This window comes from Thermobia domestica, chromosome 3, assembly GCF_964235325.1.
Source record: "Thermobia domestica chromosome 3, izTheDome1.hap1.1, whole genome shotgun sequence".
Taxonomy (NCBI): domain Eukaryota; kingdom Metazoa; phylum Arthropoda; class Insecta; order Zygentoma; family Lepismatidae; genus Thermobia; species Thermobia domestica.
Window position 1 is genome coordinate 320,342,108 of NC_137456.1, and position 12,935 is coordinate 320,355,042.

Sequence of the window (12,935 nt, forward strand, 5' to 3'; positions counted from 1 at the left end):
ACGGGGCAGTCGGACGTTAAAATAGAACTCATGTTTACAGGAATGTAGATTCTAAATTTTATTATAATTTGGCTCTACCGACACCAATTTTTTTTATTTTGGCTAATCTAAATTTTATTAATTATTTACATTTACATATCATTTGCATATGTCGTACATTCCTGTGGTGAAAGGGTGAGATGGGTATGAAAGCACCTCCCACCTATCTCATGCTCTTCACAAGAATTTGGCGCCCATGCGTGTAAGCTTGATCACGCTGGTCATTGTGTTACATAAAATCACTCCAGCGTGTTGCTAGACTAAATGCTGTATCTGTCATTTATTGCAAATGAGAATTTATCATCACAAGTCAAAATTAACTGTTCGCGAAAATATTTTCCCATATCTGGTCCAAGAGTTGTTACATAATTAAGTATGAAGCTCATTAATACAAAAGTTATGTCTTAGATGTAAACAATAAAGAGGGAGATATTTTTTTGAGGATTTCAAAAATCGAATTTTAGAGATAATTTTGAGAATTTTTAGAGAAAATTAATGGTATTCACTCGGTCACAAAAGAGAAAGATGGATGAAAATTTGGTATTCTTAGATTATGCACAAAGGTTGAGTCCTTCAGAGGAAGACATAATAAATGTCCAAGAAATAGGTGAAGTATCAACAGGTGATAGAAGAGAAACATTAGGAGTTAGGCAATCACAAGGTGATAAAGTAGAACGTAGTCAAGAAGAGACAGGCGATAAAGGGAAAGCTAGGCCAAGTAATCCAGTAGTACCACCATTAGGAGTTAATAATGAGGAAATGAGAAATCTAATGGAATTTATAAAATTAACGATAGTTGCTTCACAGAAGGAAATAGAACAAAAAATTGATAATACAAATCATAAGTTAGATCAAACGAACGCTTGCCAAAAAGAAATAGAAAGTAAACTTTTGCAGGTTGAAGAAAAATTAGGGAATACAAATACAGAAATTAGAAATGCGCGTAGGGATTTTGAAAATGCTCACAAGGATTTAGAAGAAAGACTATCTAAAGCTCTCGAAAATACAAAGCAACAGTTACATAATGATCTTGAGAAAACAGTGAATCAAATAGATGGTGCATTAGGAAAGGTAAACGATAGGATTGAGGCCACTGAAAATTCAATTGTAAGTGTTAGGACAGAAATAGGTTCAAAACGAGTCACATTAGAAGAGAAAAATGACACTATTCAAAATGAAATAGTTCACACAAGATCAGAATTTGAAGATAAGTTAGAAAATGTAATCGCAGGACAGATCATTTTGCAAGAAGATATAGAGAAAAAAATTAGTGAGGCCAATACTGCTTTCAAACAAGATGTAATAGAAAAAGTGAAAAATTTAGAAGGAAAACTTATGGCATTAGATAATGTCACCAACAAGAAAGTGCAAGAATTATGTAATTCAATAAGTAGCCTACAAGATAGGACACAAGGCGAAGAATGTAGGGGAATGCATGTCAATAATGAAAATACAGGCAATGGCAATGGGTCAGACAGTGTAACCTTTCAATTAGAACAGGAATTGCCATCATGTTCAAGGGCAGTAGGTGATAATACGTTCCAACCAATAACCTCACCACCTGCACAGTCATTAACTCAGATGGATAGCCAGGTTGCCTTGGCAACGGCTATGAATTCCTTTTTACATAGAGATTTAAAGTTACCATGTTTTCAAGGATTAGAAGATGAAGCACAGACTTACGGCTTCCTTGTTGACCTAGATAATTATTTTGAACTAACTGGTGTCAACACTGAAGCACGTGTGTCCTTCATCTCTCGCACATTAAAAGGTAGCGCTTTGCAATGGTTTAAAGTCATGAGAAGCAAGATTGTTACATATTCAGACTTTATAACAGCATTTAAAGCCACATATTTGAACCAAGAGAGATTAGCTGCTTTAAGAGCAAACATATTGACAAGTCAATTCAATCCAAAAGTACACAAAAGCGCATCGGAGTACTTGCTCCACTCGCTACACTTAAATGCGGTCTTAGACCCTCCCTTTGAAGAGAAAATCCTGTTAAAGGTTCTTCCGCGCCAACTTTCGCCTTCACTTTTCAGGATTATAATAGCCGCAAAACCAGAAACTATTTTAGAATTACTCACGCTTGTGAATGAAGTTCAGTATTCATACCACGATAGGATTAATGTCCCTCAGAGGAGGAGCATTAATATGCTAGAGGTCACACGTGAACAACATGAGACGACTCAGCCACAACGGAATAATCGTGTTCACAGGCAAAACCGTGGTCCTTTTTCTAGAAATGCAAGAGGTCGCGTAGAAAGGACTGGAAGAAATTCTAATGCAAATGAAGAGACCTCAAGAGGGCGTGGCCGAAATACTGAAAATCAATACACCAGAAATAACAGACACAATTCTCAAAACGCGCCTCATCAGAACAGGAGACTACAGACAGGTACACGGGGTGTAAATTCAAGGAATTTTTACAGCTGCAGTAATAATAATAACAACAGGAACACATATGATGACACAGAACCAATTCAAGTATTAGAAACATATGACAGCAGACAAACTTCCAACACATACACAGCCCAAGGAAATACAACCAGTGCAAGGGAAAACAATCTCAATGAACAATGAGAATTTCCAGCATGCACTGAGGAAGAGTTGATACTTGACATCCGAAATAAAGAACACAGTATTCAACTAGTGGTCCAACACCAGTACGTGCTCGATGGCAGTCAAAACAGTAATAATGGTAGTATGATACACAATGAAAAAGAAACTTCATTGAAGATTTTAGAATATAGGTCATTAGAAGAAAAAGAAAATTGTGTCACTTGTGCAAAGATAATAGAAAAGAAATATTTTGATCAAAGTAGTGACATACAAAATAACTCAGTTAAGTTAGTATTAAAAGATGGTAAAAGTGTGTTAATTAGTAAACCAGTATTTGAACAAGCAAACGGAATATTTGATGATTTGCTTGATATTAGAGACGAGCCTGTGACTCGAAACAATATTATACATTTACCGGAAATTAATGTGATAATTTATGCGCAGTCCATCAATGCATTGCTGGACAGTGGATCATCTATCTCAGCATTGAGTGAAAATCTTTGGAATACAGTTAAGGACAGTAATCCCGCACCACCATTTTTGAAAAGTAACAATATGAAAGTTACTTCTGCGTTTGGTAGAAAGGTAGCTGTCATATTGGGGCAAACTCTATTAGCATTGTACATTAATGGGAAACTATTTCACACAGTAGGAATCATAGTGAAAAACCTTAATCGTGATTTAATCCTTGGATCTCAGTTATTTGTAGAAGCACATGCTGTGTTAGATTATTGTAGAGGATCATTAGTATTACATAAGCCACACACTGTAGAAATAAATTTTCGAGACGTGGAAGTAAATAACCAAGATTTAGTATTGAGGTATATAGAGGAGACAATTAACTGTGATGCTGATAATGCAATTACGGTAGAGAATTTTAGTGAATTAGAGAGACATGATGAATTGCAGCAAATGGTTTATGGCAATTCAAGGGAGCAGCTAAATGAGACTGACCCCAAGCCACAGTTGAAGCTTAGAAAGTTTCCAACAATCAAGGAACTGCAAGAAAGAGTATTGTCACCCTCAGAATGGTTACAGGTGGATACGAAAACCACTGTAGAAGAAATCCACGAACATGTAAACGCTTATATAGAACTTAATAATGATCAAAAGGCCATGTTAGCTTCTTTGTTAATTAAACATCGTGATATTTTTGACGAGAGACCTGGAACAATCAAAGGATATGAACATTGCATTGAAATAACTGATCCCATACCCATTAGGTCAAAAATGTACAATTTTCCCATGAAATTTCAGAATCAAACTCGAAATGAAATTCACAGATGGCTCGCGGGGAAGATAATAAAAAAAATCACCTAGTAGCTATAGTCATCCACTTGTTGTGTAGAGAAACCAAATGGACAGATTCGTCTATGTGTGGATGGGAGGAGGCTTTCGCAAGTTATAAAAGGACAGACCGACAAACCATTGGTCCCTCTTGACATCTTGCAATCAGTTAGTAATAAGAATTATTTCAGTAAACTCGATATAGTTGAGATCTTTGTAAACGTGAAAGTCAGGGAAAAAGACTAACAATTTTTAGGTTTCGTATATGAAGGTATATCATACTGTTTCATGAAACTACCATTTGGAACAAAAACCAGTCTGTCATCCTGCATCAGAGCACTTGATCAAATTCTTGGAAATGATGTCAAATCATTCTGTAATACTTATGTTGATGATACGATTATAGCATCTACTAGCTTTGAAGAGCACCTGTCTCATTTGGACCAGGTGTTGACTTTATTGAAGGAAGGAGGAGTTACACTCAGGCTAAAAAAATGTGAGTTCGCGCAACCAAAAATTAAGATACTTGGTTTTGAATTGTCTCAAGAAAGAATTGGCAAGGATGAGAATAAAATTAAGAAAGTAATTGATTTTAGAGCACCTAAGAATGTAAAAGAGTTACGTAAGCTGTTAGGTTATTTAGGATTTTACAGATGTTTCAGTGCGAAATATTCGGATGTCTTGTATCCTCTGTATGAGTTGCTAAAGAAAAATATTAAGTTTAAATGGAGTTCACAGCATCAGAAAGCCCTAAATAAAATAAAAGAAATATTTCAAGAGAAAGTAGTGCTTAAAAAGCCACTACCTAACAAAGAATTTATTTTAGAAGTAGATGCCTCCGATCGAGCGAGTTCCAATTTGTTGTATCAAATAGACGATGATGGAGAGAAAAGAGTGATAGGAATGTCCTCGAGAATATTTTCTGGCCCTCAGAAGCATTACACGACGACTGAAAAGGAACTTTTGGCATTGGTTGATGGGGTAGTAAAATTTAAACACTATTTGATAGGAAATAACTTCATAATACGTTCAGACCACGAGGCCTTAAGGTTTATTTTACTATGTAGACTCACCAATCAGAGAATTTTAAGATGGGCACTCTCATTAGCAAATTTAGACTTCATTTTTCAGCATGTAAGGTCCCAAGATAATATGGCTGATTATCATTCAAGATATCCACCACATAGTAATGTTGAATTTGACATTGAAGCCAAACCAGTTTTGAAAAAATCATTAATGGATATCTTAGAAGAGATTCCATGTGAAATGAGAAGTTTAATTTGCATGTTACCTGAACTACAAACTTCAGATTCATTTCTAGGTCCCATTAAAAGACAAAATGAAATGAAATCTTTAAGTTTTACGTCCCACGGTTATGCCGGTTAGGCTAAAGGAGACGGTGATGGTGAGAGATGAGTGAAATGGAGGAATGAAGAAAGTGGGAGGAAACGGGAGAACCCCGAGAAAACCCACGAGCACCATTAAAAGACAAGTAGAAAATGGAGAAAAGAATGGTAAAGTTTGTGGGAAAAGCCACCGATATGAAATATTGAATGGTAGGCTATGTAAGAGAGATAACATGCGCATACGCATATGTATCCCGGAAGTCTTATTCAAACCTTTATTAAATTACTATCACGAACAAAGTGGACATCTTTCCGCTAGCAAACTTGTGCCTCAGTTGACAGAGAGTTTCTTTTGGCCAAAGATGCGCACTGTAATCAGGAAATATTGTGGCTCATGCTCCATATGCCAGAAGGCAAATCCTTCTACTTGTTATTATAGAGGTTCTATGCATTCAGTTATAGCAGAGAAGCCAGGCGTCTTTCTGAGCGCTGACTTCTGCGGTGCAATCACTAAAGGATATGATGGTTATCAATACTATTAGTATTTTTAGATGTGTTTTCAAAATTAGTAGGTCTTTATGCTTGTAAGAGAGCAACTACATCCATTGCATTACACAAATTGAGAGATTTTCTCAAACGATGCCCAAATGCAGAAATGCTAATCACGGATAGAGGGACCCAGTTCCAGTCCACACAGTGGAAAAATGCAATGAAAGAATTAGGAATTAAGCATGTTATGAGTAGTGCTTACTTTCCTCAGGGAGAAATTGCGGAAACAGCTGTAAAGTCTACAGTCCGTATGTTACGTAAATATTCCTCTCATAACCAAAAAGAGTGGCCACGATTACTTACTAAAGTGGAAAGGTGCTTAAATACAGCAAAACATTTAGGTACGGGATTTTCTCCCTATGAGCTACATCTAAACATCTCACAAACAAGTGATATAGATCGTCTGTTTGAGGTACCGGAAGTGGACAGATCTGCTGAAACCAAGTATTACGTGGAAATTGCGAAGAAAAACTTGAAGAAAAAGGCGGAAGCAAGAAAAGCATACTTCGACAAGCATCATCGGCTTGTAGAGTATAATAGTGGAGACATTGTACTCGTTCGTCTCTTTCCAAAATCAAATGCCTTGGCAGGGGTGTCCAAAAAGTTAATGGTTTTATATAGTGGCCCCTGGAAAGTAGTCCACAAGACAGACACCAATGTCTATACACTTGCAGACCTCAACACTGGCAAGGAGATAATTAAGAGAAATGCTTTTCTATTAAAAAATATAACATGCGAGAAAATACACCTGGAAAGGAGAATGTAGAAACATAAATTCTCAAGACGGAACTCCAACAAATCATTGGATACTTAAATATTAATTAATTAGTGTTTATGTTATTATATTCACACTTATAATCACATTAGGTTAAAGAATATTTCTATATATATAATATTGCTAGTAATATAGTTTTTCATACAAGTCTATAGATAGATAGGTAGACAAATACACATAAATTTTCTTAGAATAGTTGTATTTTATTAATTCTAATCAAAGTGTCATATATAGTATTCACTCTAGGTAACTCTATTCATGTTTAATTAGCATAAGTGAAAAGTTATCTTTTCACAAGTATATCCCAACCTTCTCAAAAGGGCGATTTGTTATGAGCAAGCTGAACAAAGATGTTTTTATTTATTTTATTTTTATTAGTCATAAAATTTGCATAATCAATCTAAATTTTACATTCAGATTTAATATATATATTTAATTAGTTTAGTTATTTTATATACATTAGATTTCAAGCTAATCATTCTGATATTATTTTATTTTATTTTAAATTTCATTAAGTTTAGTGGCATGACAGAAAACTGTTTTTTTTATATGTTTGTGGAAAGTTCTGTATGATTTTTGAAACTTCAGGGAGATAAGAGGTTGATGACCTCTACAGTACCAAATATTGCCAGCCTATAGTATCCAAGAAATACTATAAACAAGATTCTTTTAATGGGTTATAACTATTATAGAATATATTGAAAGAAAATGAAAGAAATTCTAAGGATGGACAAAACAAAATTGGCGACAGAAAGTCGCTGAGCAATCTTTTGTTGAACTATACACACCTAGATACGAATTTTCAAATACAATACGTGAGAAATTGTTTCACTGACCGCGATTTTCACACTTTTAATGGAACCGCTACCTCTCCGGTGGGGGTGGTTCAACGTTTGTAGGTGCCCAGTCAGCGAACCTACATCAATTCAATTTTCATATTGTTCCAGGGTTACCAGAAGGTACTGATATATGATATATATTTTCGAATATAAATTCCAACCTATAACGATTCTTGGACAGATCCGATATAGTTATATTAGTATATAGAATCGCGATCCTTACCGTATTTTCTTCATAGAATAGCTATTTTGGCAGTTTGCTATTCTTTGCTTGATTTTAAACTCAGTATGTTGATTCTGGCACTCCCAGCATGCCTTGGAGTGTGATGAAGGGTAGCAGAAGACAATTGTCTACCACCAACAACTTATTTGGTATTTTTTTCTCCTTTTTAATAATGACAACTCCACCCAAGTTTATAAATGTAAAATAGGATATTTAAATATTGTTTTTCAACTTTTGTTACATGTCAATAGTAATTCGTTAATCGGTAATATCATTAATTATAAATGTAAACAGAAAAGGATATCGGTCACTGAGAGAGGTTGTTTACATTCGAAAAAGAAACAGTAACCGCTAGAGGAATACACCTGTCAGGCCTCCCGCAAGCAACCCTTATTGTGAAAGGAAGTCCCGCTATCCTCTGACAATGAAGAAGAAAACCTTTGTAGCCCCGCGAAGGAGGTGAGTTTTGGTAAAAACTAGCTTTTGTGTGTGTAACAAAAGGAAATGAGAGAAAAACATTGAGTTAGTTGAAGATCGACTGTCGCCAAAGTCTGACATTTTTTTTTTTTTTATGAGAGACAGAGTTGAACTCATATCTTCATACATACATAACTTCAGCAGTAATAATAGAGCTAATTGTTATTTGGATATCTGTTATAAAAAGATATTTATTCTGAAGAACCACATTTTATTTGGTGCTCAAGTGAATAATCTTTATTGACAAATTTACAGCTGAAAGTGTTTGAAAGTTAACGAATATCAGTTTAGCATACCAAAAGTAAAACACTATGTTTGCATTGCTGAACTTCATTTTGACATCAGTGAATTATTTTATTAAACACAAGGTATAAGACAGTTAAAGATGCCAGTGTGTTTTATCAGCAGTTTCTCTGAAACTAAAACTTTATTCTCAATAGAAGACAAGATCTAAAGACAGTGACTCCCAAAGAAAAAGGATAATAGGACCTCTCCAGGAAAATCATCTGTAGTGAAGTGTGATTACAATGACGAGATATGAAATATTTTGTTTAAACGGTTTAGTGACAGTGAACAATTGAATTTGAGATCTCTATTATTTTTTTTTAAAGAAACTCATTTAAGTAGTTATCAAGATGAGAAAAAAGTATATCTATTGAATATCTAGTGTGTATATATCTATATATTGCGTGTGGTGTTATTGTGTGTTCATTAGTGAAATTAAAAATAAATATGTGTGCATTTTCTAGAAAGTGTGTGGAGTTTTTAATTGAATACTTAGCCGCAGAGTAAGTACAAAATAACTTGTATTTTTTTAACTTTATTTACCTTTCAGGCATTCCAGGATTTGTTGTGTCTGCCAGAGTTAACTAATGCAATTTGATGATAAATTCACATTATCTTAATAGTAAGATAATATCTGATCTAAAGTCAGAACTTCAAGCAGCATTACTGTCCCTAACGGGGCAATGGGACGTTAAAATAGAACTCATGTTTACAGGAACGTAGATTCTAAATTTTATTATAATTTGGCTCTACCGACACTAAATTATATTTTTTATTCTTTTTTATTTTGGCTAATCTAAATTTTATTAATTATTTACATTTACATATCATTTGCATATGTCGTACATTCCTGTGGTGAAAGGGTGAGATGGGTATGAAAGCACCTCCCACCTATCTCATGCTCTTCACAGTAGGTATGTCTGTTCCACCACAATAACTCTTGAACAAAAGCCAACTTTTGAATTCTGATTTTTGAAAAAAAAAGTGGCTAAAGCGATTTTCTTGAAAACGTTCGTAACATCTTAACGCATTACGATTACTTTAACGGTAGCTGTCTATAATATTGAACAGTGTTACCACAGTTCTAGCTGTGGAGTGAGCTGATAAATACAGAGCGTTCAAAAAGTCTCTATACACCTGAATCGTGGGAAGTCAAAGTCTCATTCAAAGGCACATGAAATAAAATTTTATGCGAAGGTTTGCAACACTGATATATTATCGCCTTGCGTGAAGTTCCTTTCTTAGATTCCAGCCGGCAAAGTGGCGTTGAAGTGATCGTTGCATCTAGTTAGCGGTCTTGAGACAATGGTGTTAACTTTCGAACAACGAATATTCCTGGTTGAACATGTGTTCCGTAAACAAGGTGAGTACAGACAGACAGTCAAAGATAAGTTTGGAGCTAGATTTCCGGATACACCTGTTCAGAATCGTCACACTGTAAGGGCACTGATCGATAAATTTAGAGACATTGGAACGGTAATGGACTATGATCGAACTGGTAGACCGTCAGGGCTCGATGAAGAAAAAATGCAACGTAGTCCCCATAAACCACTTCGAAAACTTGCCCAGAAAGAAGCGATAAGTGTTGGTACTGCACAAAAGGCGGTTCGTAAGGAACTGCGTCTTATCCCGTATAAGATGAGAGCGGTGCAGCAGTTACTTCCTCCCGACAGTGTAAAACGAGTGCAGTATTGTGAATGGTTTACACGGTTTGTTATGGACAAGTCTGACCATGTTTTGGATAATGTTTTCTTTTTCTTTTTTTTAACTGATGAGGCCTAGTTCCATTTATCAGGTTACGTCAATGCCCAGAACTCACGTTTGTGGTGTGCAGAAAACTCACATGTCATACATGAAGTTCCTCTGCATGACCAGAAGGTAGGGGTGTGGATTTCAATATCCAGAAGAAGAATATTCGGTCACATATTTTTCAGACAAACAATAGATTCAACTCGTTATTGTGAAATTACTCACCAGTTCATGGAAGAACTAACGGAAGACGAAATTGGTAATGCTTGGATACAACAAAATGGCGCTACAGCACATACAGCTCGCCAATCCATGAGATTACTGCAAGAGGTTTTTGAAGATCGAATAATTTCAAAGAGATTGTGGCCACCTCGGTCTCCCGTTGTCCCCTCCGGATTTTTACTTCTGGGGTTATGCAAAGAATTCTGTTTATAAAGAGAACCCTCACACGCTATAAGAACTCGAAACAGCTATTCGAGATTTTGCTCATAGCATTCCACATGAACAACTTGTGAGAGTATTTTAGAACAAGAAGAAACATGCGCAAGCATGTTTGGAGGCTCATAGGGGACATTCCCAACATTTGCTGTGAAAATGTGTGTGTATATGCTACGCCCTGTACATAGTGCTTTTATGGCATAAAATATAATAAATTTTGAGTAAAATAATTTTCACGTTGCTTTGAATATGTAACAATTCAGGTGTAAAGAGACTTTTTGAAAGCTCTGTAGTACCAAATTGAAACAAAAAGTTTTTATTTCATTATTTTATACCAGTGTAATACATGGCTCTATAACATGAAACTAAAGCAGGTGAAGTTCTAGAATCCTCCCGTCTTCCAAGAGTCCAAATCAAGAAAGTGCTCTTTTTAAAAATACCCAAATCGAAGAACCCCGAACAACCGTGGAAATACATGAAACTTTTCTTGCACGTACTACTCACTTGAGCTCACGCTGATCATCTTCAGAATATTCAACATTTGATTCAACGTGTGTGCTTCAGAGACATCATTTCAGATTTCGCTTGAGGGGTGCAAGAGCACCACCGACATGAGTTGAGTTGAATTTCAGTTTAGCGTCCCTTTCAGCAGCGAAGCTATGTGAGACGTGGACCTACTGATTAACGTGGAATCCGAACCACATGAGCTCCAGCCGGGAAACGAACCCGGGTCTCCCGTGCCAAGGGTGCGTACGCTAACCGCTTAGCCACGGAGAAGCTTCACCACCGGCACGAGACTTTCACGTTTTGTACTTGTATATTAGTAGACAATCGATTAAAGTATATGTATTTGTCAAACTCTTGGGAGGGGGCAATTGCCCCTCCTGCTCTCCTAAATGACATCCCTGGTGCACTTCTTTCTTTATAAGATTTCCACCACATTTCTTCTTTCTCGTCTCCTTCATGCGCGGCGCGTCATTTGTTTCCTGGTAATTAGAATCACGCACTTTCCACACAACGTTCTTAGCGTTATACGGTGCAACGTCACAGAATCAAATGTTTAACAGCATTTTTTAGAGTGTTCTACACACAGTATGAGTAACGTGAGATGTAGGAAAAGTCTTACTGACACTTTTGAAAATGTGACAAGTAGAAAATATTTAATAAATGGTGCTGAATTGAGTAGAACTATACCAACTTTTTCACAAAAAGGGTTAAAAATGAAAGAGTGGTACCAACGGGCCGATGAATGACAAAAAGAGATGAATTTGGTACAATTGTACAAAGTGTGGCAACACTGACATTGAAACAAAGGTAGTAGAAGTTACACATCTCCCGTTAGATGACAGCATGCATTCTCCAGTGGTTGACATCTACCGGACAGTGATGTTAACTCTTGGGAAAAGTCCCAATTTGTGGGATTGCATAACAACTTTTCGAAGGGGTAAAGGAAATTTTGTCTAAATTCGCAGTACATAAAGGATTTATCGCATATTTATTTCATCGACAGCATCAAAACTCTGTACGAACAGGAAGTAGGCTAATGGATCTTGAATAAACGTGAAATCATGTTGTTGTGCAACTGATTTATTCAAGAACTTGCCAATATCAAAAAGCAAACAAAACAACAAGTAAAGTAAATTTACTTTTTTTTTTTTTTTGATCAGAACAGAAGAAGGTAAATTACCAAACGAGAAACAGGCAATTTCTAAACCGTCCAACTCAGGGTAACTGAAGAATTGAATTTGTCTTTTCTCATTACGTTCAGTAGCAGGCCCGTGCCAGACCAAAAATGTAGGGGGCTGGCAGAAGTTAGGGGGAGCCCGTCCCAACCATATTATAGTACATTTGCAAGCCTACCGTGAAAATTTTAAGGGGGCCCGGCCCACCCTAGGCCCCGTGGATACGGGCCTCTTCAATAGAAAATTATGTCACGAAAGTATTATGGAAATACTAAATTCTAGCAACAAAATATCGTCGCTGCGCCTTGAAGAACCGCTATGTGACATTTTTGTCGAAAATTAGTTATGTTATGCAAATAAACCAGAGAGCTGTCAGGCAGCGTCCCTTATAATTAATATTCAATTGTTTCGCCACAACAATGAAAAATTATAGATTGAAATTAAAGGTTTCTGGTTCTCATCACGTATGCCTTGATTAATGTATACACATCCTCTATGTGCTTATAAAGGCGCAAACGGTGCTACATAAACACAAAAATGCTGAATTATAATAATACTGCAATAATGTTGTTGAAGCAAGCTAGAATGTCCAGTGTATAATACCTAGGTACACACAAAACCAATTTTATTACATTTTTCAAGTTTTTCCTGTATTTGGCAACACTTTTAGAGTTCAGAATGTTG

General features: G+C 36.0%; 1 protein-coding gene across 2 annotated transcripts in view; it reads right to left on the bottom strand.

The window, feature by feature from the left end:
* LOC145681154 (DNA damage-regulated autophagy modulator protein 1-like) overlaps positions 1–12,935 on the bottom strand; it is an 80,790-nt gene that overhangs the window by 46,132 nt on the left and 21,723 nt on the right. The window lies entirely within an intron of this gene.